Source organism: Musa acuminata, chromosome BXJ1-7, assembly GCF_036884655.1.
Source record: "Musa acuminata AAA Group cultivar baxijiao chromosome BXJ1-7, Cavendish_Baxijiao_AAA, whole genome shotgun sequence".
Taxonomy (NCBI): Eukaryota; Viridiplantae; Streptophyta; class Magnoliopsida; order Zingiberales; family Musaceae; genus Musa; species Musa acuminata.
The window spans coordinates 20,158,567-20,170,513 of record NC_088333.1 but is presented as its reverse complement, the minus strand read 5'-3'; positions in this window follow the sequence as shown (position 1 = coordinate 20,170,513).

Below are 11,947 nucleotides of genomic sequence, written 5' to 3'. Positions count from 1 at the left end.
AGATGTGTTTTTGTGTGGTTTTTCAATGATGCAAGCATTAGATTTGAATTTAACGATATATCCTTTATCACATAATTGATTAATGCTCAAGAGGTTATGTTTTAAACTTTCAACTAACAAAACATCTTCAATAAAGAAGTTGGATTTGTTATCTATGGTTCCTTTGCCAATGATTTTACCCTTGTTATTGTCTCCGAAAGTGACAGCCTTCGTCTATGCTAGTGAACTTAGAGAATTAAGATGGATCTCCAGTCATATGCCTTGAGCATCCACTATCAAGGTACCATCTCTTGCTCCTAGCTTGTGATGGTGTATGTCTCTACAAGAAAGGATAATTTTTAGGTACCCATTTACTTTTGGGTGCCTCAAAAACTGATCTACATTGTTTATTATGTTGCATAGAGTTTATCATGGTTCCTTTAGGAACCCAAATCAGTTTATTCGAGCTGATTTTCTTGAATGGACAATGATACGTTTTATGTCCATGTTTGCAACAAAAGTTACATTTGCTTTAGTGTCGAACATGTAAGATAGGGCCTTTTATGAAGGTGGTTGAATTTTGGTGAGGACTTCTCACAAATCCGATTCCACTTCTTTTGGAAACGTGACCTAAGGATCATATTCAAAGACTTGCTACCAATCTCAAATTTCTTCAAGGTGTCCTTAAGTAGCAAGTTCTCTTTTTGGAGAGTTTCTATATCATGGCATTTTATACATGGAGCTAAACTATCATAATATTCTGTTTTTAATTTATCAAAATTACTAATAAGACTATCATGCTCCTTTTTTAACAATTTATATTTTCTACTAATTGTTTTGCATTCGGAAGGCATTTAATAATTCATCAAATGATAAATCTGCATCAATTAAATTTGTTACCTCCTCTTTGATGGCCATTAGGGCATAATGAGTAACTTGCTCGGTGTTAGACTCCTCTTCTTCAGACGCACTTGAGTTATCCTACGTTGCTTTGAGCACCTTCTTCTTTGATGTTCTTTTCTTGGCTTGGGGACAATCACTTTTGTAGTGTCTCAGCTTTTTGCACTCATAGCAAATAACTTGATCCTTTTTTTGTTCAAATTTATTTTTTGTGTCATTTTTACGCTTGTTTCTCTTAATGAATTTTTTGAATTTCATTGTTAGAAGTGCCAAGTCATCGTCATAGTCCTCATCACTTGATTTTTCTCTCAAGTGATCATCTAAAGTTCTAAGTGTCATATCCTTCCTGTTCTTTGGAAAGATATCTTCTTGCTCTTCATGAGCCTTGCAAGTCATTTCATAGGTCATTAATGACCTGATTAGTTCTTCAAAAGGGAAGTTGTTTAAATCTTTAGCCTCTTGAATAGCAGTGACTTTAGGGTCTCAACTCTTAGGAAGGAATCTTAGAATCTTATTTACGAGCTCAAAATCCGAAAAAATTTTGCCGAGTCCTTTTAGACCATTGACGACATCCGTGAAACGAGTGTACATGTCGCCAATAGTCTCGCTCGGTTTCATTCGAAAAAGTTCAAAAGAATATATCAAAAGATTGATTTTTGACTCTTTCACTCTACTTGTGCCTTCGTGAGTCACTTCGAGTGTATGCCAAATATCAAATACGGTTTCACAAACTGAAACACAATTGAACTCATTTTTATCAAGCGCACAAAATAAGGCATTCATATAGCCTTTGCATTAAGAGTAAAAGTCTTCTTTTCTAATTCATTCCAATCGATCATTGCAAGAGAAGACTTTGAAAATCCATTTTTGACAAGATTCCAAAGTTCAAAATCCATTGAAATAAGGAAGATCCTCATTCGGGTCTTCCAATAAGTGTAGTCTGTCCCATTGAACATGGGTGGATGTGTAATAGAGTGGCCCTCTTGGTTTCTGGCGTATGTCATCTCTCTTGGGCTTTAATCCGTTTGAGAGTTAACCCCGCTCTGATACCAATTGTTAGGATCAAGAGCACTAAGAGGGGGGGGGGGGCGATTGCTAGTCATAGGTGCCCAGCAAGCCAATCACGTGAGTGATGGCACGTGTGACTTGATACAAAATCTTTTTGCTTATTATATTTTGGCGTATATCACTTTATAACTATTGCATATGTGCATATATATATATTGTGATGTCCTTGGATTTGTGCAATGGGAATCGAATCGTGATGAGATCACGATAATGAGATCGATTCACCTTTAAACACATATCCTAAATAATCCCGGTCATAGGTTACTCGAGAGGGACATCGTGATAATCGGATAGACTAGTGTGCTGTATACCCGTCCATATGATGGATGCAGCTGGTCTCATAGCTGCTTGTGTAGGGACACTAGGGATACAGTACAGGTGCTCATTGGAGAATGAGTTCATTGATTGATCCGCTTACGGAATGCTGGATGGTTGATGATGCCTTATTGTCAGACAGCGATTCCGTAGTCCTAGTGGTGTATCTGGTCCTTAGACTTGAGACACCAAGGATGTCCTGTATGAGTGCTCCACTTTTTGATACCAGACTTATAGGTTTGGCTGTCCCAGATCTAGTACAGCTAGTCATTGAGAGTGGTAGTCGACCTTACGAGGGCTATTGAGTGTCGATAGAGGATCATCCACTCTCGGCGTCATGAGAGGAATATCCCATGTGTTCTTGCTCAGACAAATCCCTGGCCAGGGTCATTCAGGTTGAGAGAGAAAGAGTTCTCCGGGAGAATCCGATTAGAGCGAGACTCGAGTAGAAACCGTATGGGTCTGACAACACCATGCTCGATATACGGTCTCTGGGATATTAGATGAATGAGGGACTATAGGTACACGGTAACTGAGGACAGACAGGTCCAATGGATTGGATTCCCCTGTATCGTCTGGGGACTACGGCGTATTGGCCTAGTACGTCCGTAGTCGATGAGTCGAGTGAATTATTACAGAGATAATAATTCACTGAGTTAGAAGGAGTTCTGACAGGTATGACTCACGGCCAGCTCGATATTGTGCCTAGAGGGTCACACACATATGGTAGGCATTGCGATGAGTAGAGGTTCGGATATGAGATATCCGACGAAGCCCTTGTCTTATTAGATGCAGATCCAATACCCACTAGGGGAGGACCCATTAGGGTTTGACAGGGGACCTCTATAAATAGGAGAGATTCATAGCCTCATAGGCTAGAGTCTTTGCTTGCCTTTCCTATTCTCCTCTCCCTCTCCACCTCAGAGCAGGCCTGGAGTTTTGAGGAGCGTCGTCGCAACCCTACTGTGTGGATCACCGCTAGAGAGGAGGATGCTTGACCTCCTTCGCCCTCTCCTAAGGATCTGCAAGGAAATAGGGATATACGATCTCCCTAGGTAACACAATCTACTTTATACGCAGTTTCATGTTTCGCGGATTTTTGCGTACCAATCTTCGCACGACGACGAACATCTTTTTGGGAATCGGGGATTTTGTTTTCTTGTTCTTCCGCTGCGCATGTGATGTCGCCCCCATTATTTCCCAACAGTGGTATCAGAGCCAGGTTGTTCGTACGAATGATTGGTTTTGAACTGCGTGTGTTGTGTTTAGGAAGAATTTTGACGTCAAAATCGTTGACGCAAAAGCGAGAAAGGGCAGCAATAGTTGCTGCCCTCGATCTGCGTGTGTGAAGCGCAGTCGAAGGCGGGCAGCACAGGGGCTGCGTCTGCAGTAGCCGGCCGACGGCCTGCTTACAGCAGGCTTGCTGCCGGCGGGGCTGGCAACCCACGGGCAGAGGCGCCGCAGGGCAGCGGCGTGAACCGCCGCAAGGAAGCGGCGCCTGCCGCCGCTGCTCCCGCGGGCGAAACCCCCCCCCACAGGGGCGGCCGCCCGGCGGGACAGCACCCCCTGCGGAGGCAGCGACGCCCGAAGGGGGCGCCCACCCGCAGCGGCAGCGCCGCCAGCGGGCGTGCCGCCTGCAGGCGAGGGTAGTGCCCTCATTCGCCGCACAGGCCGCTGCCGGCAAGGTGGCGGCGGCGGCACCAGCGTAAGGGGGAAAGGGCATTAGGGTTTTCTAGGCAAAAGATAGTTTTGCCCCTCGGAATTTGAGAAATTTTAGTTTCTGTCTTTTGTCCAAATTACGAAAATACCCCTATAAATTCAAAAATTCCCTACATGTCCCTGATTTCAGAAAATATTAATTAATTAAAATATTTAGTTGATTATTATTTTTATTATTATCTAGTAGTCCTACATGATGATGATTATTTATACATGTGATGTATGATGTGTGGACGGATGATCATGGACCGTGTGATGTGTGTACTTGTGATTATTATTATTGAGGTCTGCGAGCCTCCATTATATTTCTCATTTATTGTCGGGCCTGCGTGCCTATGATTAAGTTGTAATCACATGAGGAGGCGCAGCGGGAGCGTGGATGCGATAGCGGGACCTACGAGACGGACGATCGTGATGCATGGAGATGCATCAAGATATCGACGAAACCGACGAGGACGAGATGGACGATCACAGGGCATGGAGATGCACCGTTGAACACATAGATCTTGATGTGAGTGATTAGGCCTACTGGCTCAGGCCTAATCATATTAGGTTGTTGTCCATGATCATCTAGTGTGATTGCTTATACACATACTAGATAAGTATATATATTTGCATGCGATGTAGATATATATTAAATATATATATGTGTGACATGTCATATTAGGAGACCAAATCTTAGAAACATCTCTCAATAATATTAAGTCGGTAAACGTGAGGCAATTAGATTGACCCACGTGGCCTTCCATCGTTATAAGTAGGAACCGATTCCCGGTGTAGGTTGAGTTGGTCGAGTCCCTCGAGACTCACCTATATCGCGATTCGCTATCTTGCTTACGACATAGAGATGTCATCGGTGACCTGAGGGCATGGTATACTTGGTCGAGTCCCTCGAGGGTATATCATCAAATCAGACTCATCTTATAACGAAGGTATTGACTTAACCGAGCATCATGGTTGGTCGAGTCCCTCGAGGCCATGGTGATTCGGAGGCCGAACAGGACGGGAATCACAAGGAGTTAAGATTGGTAAGAGTTGCCTACCTTTTAGGCTTAGTGTGATTGGTCGAGTCCCTCGAGGTTACACTAAGATGCTGATTGGATCCTGATCCCCACTAGAAGTCTACCGGAGACTTCCGTTTCACGTGCTGAGGGTGTCGCGTGACTCGTTAGTAAAATAGTGGGAGCATATTAAGATAGAAGTCCATATCTTGATAGTTTATTTCTTGCAAAATCTACATGTTATTCATTTCTACTGCATCTTTATTTTCAGAAAATGTCATTTTCAAATCCCTTACGTGACATACTTGATGTCGACCGCCTCACTGGTCCAAATTATATGGATTGGCTCCGTAACTTGAGGTGACTCTCCCAGAGCTTTTTGTGTAGGGACACAACGACGAACATCTTTTTGGGAATCGGGGATTTTGTTTTCTTGTTCTTCCATTGCGGATGTGATGTCGCCCCCATGATTTCCTAACAGGGATGAATTAGTACAGCAAAAAACTTTCAATGATTTAAAACGACGTTCGTACGATGAAATCGTTTCCGATATAAAACCATTTTCGGAAACTTAACTAGAAAGCGAGTTCGTAAAGGAGTGCAGCAAAAGTAATGAGGAAGTAAAGCACATATGGAGGTTTGCAGTAAGGTAAGCAGCAAGAATAAATTCAAACCAAAGAGCACCGCAATTTTAGAGTGGTTCGGTCAATCTTGACCTACATCCACTTTTGGCTTCCTCCTTCGACAAGGTCACCGACATCCACTAGAGGCCTTCCTTCAATAGGCGAATGCCAATCACCCTTTTACAGTTTCACTCCTTTTGACGGGCTTAGGAGACAACCCTTACAGAATTTTCACTCCTCTCTTAAATGATCGAAACTTGGAAGAAAAGAGGGAGGAGAACTTTTAGCTTATAGAACAATTTTAAGCTCTAAAAATCATATAGTAAGATTGTATTTTCGGTGCCCTTTCATGCAGGAAAGGGTGGGGTATATATAGGCCCCAAACTGGTTTGAATTTAGAGCTCAAAAATGTCATCTCTCGGATTTTCGGGGTCCTGGCGGTACTACCGCCAGACTAGGCGATACGACCGCCTAACAGAGCTCAGAGACCAAGCTTTGGCGGTACCACCGCCTGACAGGGGCAGTACCATCGCCCAGTCTCGTTCGGAGACTGAGCCCAGGCAGTGCCACCGCTTGATTGGGGCGGTTGCACCGCCTAGTTTTCTTGGGAGACTGAGCTCCTGGGCGGTGCCACCGCTGGCTAGGAAATCTGGGTCCGAATGGGCTGATCCAGTCAGCCCAATTTGGGTATGTCAAGGGCCCAATTGCCCCCAGATTAAGTTAATAGGATCACCTCTCATTCCTAGCTTAATCTACATGTTAACTACGATATTTCTTAAGACATTTACTACAGCTTACTCCGGTGCGTCAATCGCTTCTTCTAGCGAGCTTCCGACGAACTTCCGGCGAACATCCGACGAACCCTCGGCGATGCTCCAGCGGACTTCCGACCAACTCCTGGACTTGCGACGATCCACTTGGCGAGTTCCGACGAGCTTCTTTGGCAAGCTCCTGGACTTCTCGGATTTGTTCCCGTAGAACCTCCGACGACCGTCCGGACTTCCGTCGAACTCTCGAACCCCCAACATGATCATGGTCTTGACTCCGGCGCAACTCCTGCTGCATATCTTACTTCCATCGTAGTTAATCCTGCACACTTATCTCAATATATGGATTAGATAACAAATGACAATTGACTTCATCATCAAAATCCGAGATTCAACACAAAGGACAAAGGCTAGTACTTCCACTGCATAAAAAATGGGCACTATAAGAGGAATTGTAAAGAGTACCTTGCAGAGAAAGCGAAACAGAAGCTTAGAGAAGCTTCATGTACATTCAGGATCAGTCTCCATTTTTTAAACTCTTATGATAATACATAGGTATTGGATACCGATAGTGCTTATCATATTTGTAATTCGTTACAAGTTCTGGCAAGGCCTAGGAGACTAGCGAGAGGCGAGATGGACCTCACGATGGGCAATAGAGCAAAAGTTACTACAGTAGTTGTTGGTGAGGTCGCCCTACATCTGCCTGGTGGAGCTATTATTGCATTGAATGCTTATTGTTTTGTTCCTTCAATTATCAAAAATATTATTTCCATTTCATGTTTGATAGTTAGTGGATATAAATTAGTTTTTGAGAACAATGGTTATTCAATATTATTAGATGATGAGATCATCATAAGAGAAACATTGCATAATGGTTTGTTTATGCTAGACACTACTCCACATATCATGAATGTAAGTGTGTCTAAGAGGAAATGAGATGAGGTGAATAGTGCATACCTGTGGTATTATAGGCTAGGTCATATCCATGAGATAAGGATTCAAAAGTTGCTAAATGATGGATATCTAGATCCATTCAACTATGAGTCAAATGCAACCTGTGAGCCTTGCCTTCGTAGAAACTAACCAACTCTTCATTTAGTGGACGTGGAGAAAGAGCTACTGAACTACTAGAACTCATACATAGTGATGTATGTGGACCCATGTCAACTCATGTCATTGGTAGTTACTCCTACTTCATTATCTTTACTGATGATTTCTCAAGGTATGAACATGTGTACTTAATGAAGTATAAGTTTGAGGCCTTTGAGAATTTCATAGAGTATAAGAATGAAGTAGAGAACCAAACTGGAAAGAGTATCAAGACTCTTCGATCAGATCAAGGAGGTGAGTACTTAAGTACAGAATTTACCCAGTTCCTCAAGGACTATGGGATTCTATCTTATTTTGGGGATATGCCATAGAGACCACAACTTACCTTCTGAACAGAGTTCCAACTAAGTCGGTAGTATCTACACCATATGAGATATAGAAAGGGAAGAAGCCCGATCTTAAGGTTGTTAAGATTTGGGACTGCCCTGCCCATGTTAAAATGCACAACCCCGATAAGTTGGAATCAAGGACGGAGTGGTGCAAGTTCGTGGGATACCCCAAGGAAACTTATAGGTATTATTTCTATCATCTTGAGGACCAAACGTCTTTGTAGCCAAGAGAGCGGTGTTCCTTGAGAATGAACACATTCTTGGCAGAGCCAGTGGGAGTATGATAGAGTTGAGCGATATGTGAGTTTGTTTGGGTACCTAACACACAAGTTCCAACTTTACGTAGGTCTGGCAAAATATCCCATCCTCCTGAGAGATATGTGAGATATATTAGAGGTGAAGATGTTGAGGACATTGATCCTCAGACCTACGAGGAGGCTATTATGAGTCTAGACTCCGGGAAGTAACAAGAAGCCATGAATTCTGAGATGGATTCCATGTACTCCAACAAGGGTTAGAACCTAGTTAATGCGCCCGAGGGTACTGTATCCATCAGTTACAGGTGAATCTTTCTAAAAAAGATCGAAGTATATGGAAAGATAGAGACCTATAAAGCAAGGTATTGGCTAAGGGGTATCGTCAAAGGCAATGTGTTGACTATGACAAAACCTTATCACCCGTAACCATGCTAAAATTCATCCGAATTCTATTGGCTATTGCAGCACACTATGATTATAAGATCTGGCCGATGGATGTGAAAATCGTATTCCTCAATGGCAACCTCGAGGAGGAGGTATATATGATACAACCCAAGGGATTCGTGTCCAAGGACTGCCCACATAAAGTGTGCATGTTGCTTAGATCCATTTATGGACTAAAGCAAGCTTTCCAAATTAGAACATAAGATTTGATGAGGCAATAAGATCCTATGACTTCGTTAAGAACGAAGATGAGCCTTGTGTGTACAGGAAGATAAGTAGGAGCTCTATCACCTTCTTGGTGTTATATATAGATGACATCCTGATCATTAGGAATGATATAGGAATGCTATCCGTAGTAAATGCTTAGTTATCTAGACACTTCTCCATGAAGGACTTAGGGGAAGCATCATATATCTTAGGGATTCATATCTATAGAGATAGATCCAAGAGGATACTTAACTTATCCCGGTCCAAGTACATAGATACCATTGTCAAAATGTTTGGCATGAAAAATTTTATGAGAGGTCTCATACCGATGAGATATGGGATACCGCTTTCTAAGATTATATCCCCAAAGACTCCTAAAAAAAGGGCGAACATGGATAGAACACCCTTTGCCTCAATGATAAGGTCTATCATGTATGACATGCTATGTACCAGGCCTAATATAGCGTATTCTCTGAGTGTCACGAGAAGGTAACAAGCGGATCTAGTCTTGGAGCATTGAAAAGCAGTAAAGTATATCATTAAGTACTTGAGAAGGACTAAGGATCTTTTACTAGTATATGGAGATAGCAGCCTCAAGGTTGAAGGCTACACAGACTCGAGTTTTTATTCTGATGTCGATGATAGCAAGTCAAATTTGGGGTATGTGCACACCTTGAATAGAGGAGCAGTATGTTGGAAGAGTTCCAAGCAAGATACTACTGATGACTCGACCATAGAAGCGGAGTATATTGCTACAACAAATGCAGCAAAAGAGGGAGTATGGATGAAGAAGTTCATCACAGATCTAGTAGTCTTGCCAAGCAGTGAGGAGCCGATTTTCTAATATTGTGATAACTATGGGCCAATTGCTTAAATGAGGGAACGTGGGTATCATTAGAAGTGTTCTGAGGATGTTCCACCTGATCAGAGAGAACGTAACCCGAGGAGATGTAGCAGTGGAAAGAGTTCCATCCGAAGATAGCATTACAGATCCATTGACAAAACCGTTATCTCATATTGTTTGTGTCTTGATTGTCGAAGATTAGGTCTAAATTGAGTTATTTTTTTGTGTAACCATGTTAACTCAATTACGGGCCCATTGGGCTTGAACGAGGGCTGATTTGGGCCCATTAAAAGGCTTATTCAATGACTTACAGATTGGGTTAAGCGGTGGCACCACCAAACTGGTGGTGGAACAGTTGGAAATTTCAAGTACACAATCTCCTAGGTTGTTTGGTGGTAGTATCGCCTAAATTGGGCTGTGGTACTACTAGCACTTAATACTAGCAGACAATGGTATTACCCAAGCTAGTGATAGTACTGCTAGAGCTTGGTCTCCCCTAGGTGGTAGTACTACCCAACATAGGCGTTGGTATCACTTGTACCCGGAAGACCTAGAAATTTAAATTTTTGACTTCATTTTTTAAACGATTTGGGGCCTATAAATACCTCACTCATCCCTGTAAGGAAAAGACAGAAAAAGTGAACTAAAACGCTAGTGAATCAAAGTTGTAATATTGAAAAGTGTTGAGAGTTTCTCTCCTCTTCTTCAAAAGATTAGAATTATGTCTAAAAGATATGTGAGACACAGTAAATATTTTCTCCTAAATCTATGAAAATGAGAAAAAGTTGTAACAGGATAGTTGGTCTTTGTCCATTGAAAGAATATTGCTAGTGGAAACAAGTGGTCTCGACAAAGGAGGAATCGAAAGTGGACGTAGGTCACAACGATCGAATCATTATAAATCCAATGTACATTTTCTTTATACCTTTCACTCTCTATCTCTTACTAATTTAATTGCTTATTATACTTGCTCTAAGTTAAGTACATTTTTTATATTGATTTTCATCGAATGAAATTTTTAAAAATATCAAATATTTTCAAAAGTATTAACTCACCTCCGCTCGTGCTACTACTATCCTAACATAAATTGATTTATCTCTTTTGACTAATCTTTTACTTTTGACTTGTATTATTATCTTTACTCGTAACCTTTTTTACTCCCACTTAATACTTGATAAATCAAGTTTTTGAAATGTATTGATTTCTTATTGTTTTAAGATGGTTAAATTGCAATCTTGGGTGGGTAGACTTAGACTAATCTCGACAAGTTTCATACAATAAGTCCAAGACTAAGCAAAGCTAATTAGAAATAGTGACCCAACTTCCCATATGAAATTTAATGATGTACCAAAGTCCCATGCCTCACCCTTAATGAAGAACATGGTAACGAACTCGACATCCTCCTCATTAATACCTTGTAACATAGGGCAAGAGGGGTGGGGAGCATTAAAGGCAATGAGATGATTCCAAAGATCATGATGAAAATCCAATAAATTCATTTCCAGATAAAGCTCACACTATTTTTTAAATAGTGTTACTATTTTTTAATAGAGATATAGTGCTCACACTATTTTTGAATGTTGCTACAATGTTTTTCAATATGACAGAAAAATTAGTATAATCATTTCAAAAATAATGTAACTCGGATCTTCAATTTTCTTTTTGTTTTATCAAAACTTTAGAAAAAAATCTATTAAAATATTCAAGTGGTTTTTGTTTCAATGTGATTGCAAATTTACCTTAAATTAGGATAATGACTTATTTAAAAAAAATTAAAATAGAAAAAATGATCAGGCCTATGTAACTTCATTAAATATTTTTGATAAAAGTGAAATTTGAGTTACATTTTATTTGAATGATATCATACTATTTTTAAATATAGCCCAAAAATTATGTAATTACATTAAAAAATAACTTAGGTCTCTAAAATTTTTTTCTCCTTTAAACTTAAGAAAACCTTCTATAATAATAATCAAGTGATTTTGTCCTAAATGGATGGTAAATCCACCTTAAATTTGGTAAAATAAAAAAAATGACATAATTTTATGCTTTTAAGGACTGAAATAAATAAAAATACCTATTTTAAAAGGATGAAAAATAATTATTTAGCAATTTGTAAGTTGTTTACAATTTTTTAAAAAAAAAATAGAATACTTGAAAAAATTGGAATGTGAATTACATTATTTTTTAGTAGGGTTACAAAATTTTTAATAAGACTAAAAAATAGTATAACTTTATGTAAAAATAATATAATTCTGGTCAAAAAAATTTATTTTCGTAAAATTTCGAAAAATCTTCTTTGATAATATTCAAGTAATCCTGTTTTCGAAAGTAATTTAAATTCTAAACGACATAATTTCATATTTTTTAAGGTTGAAGTA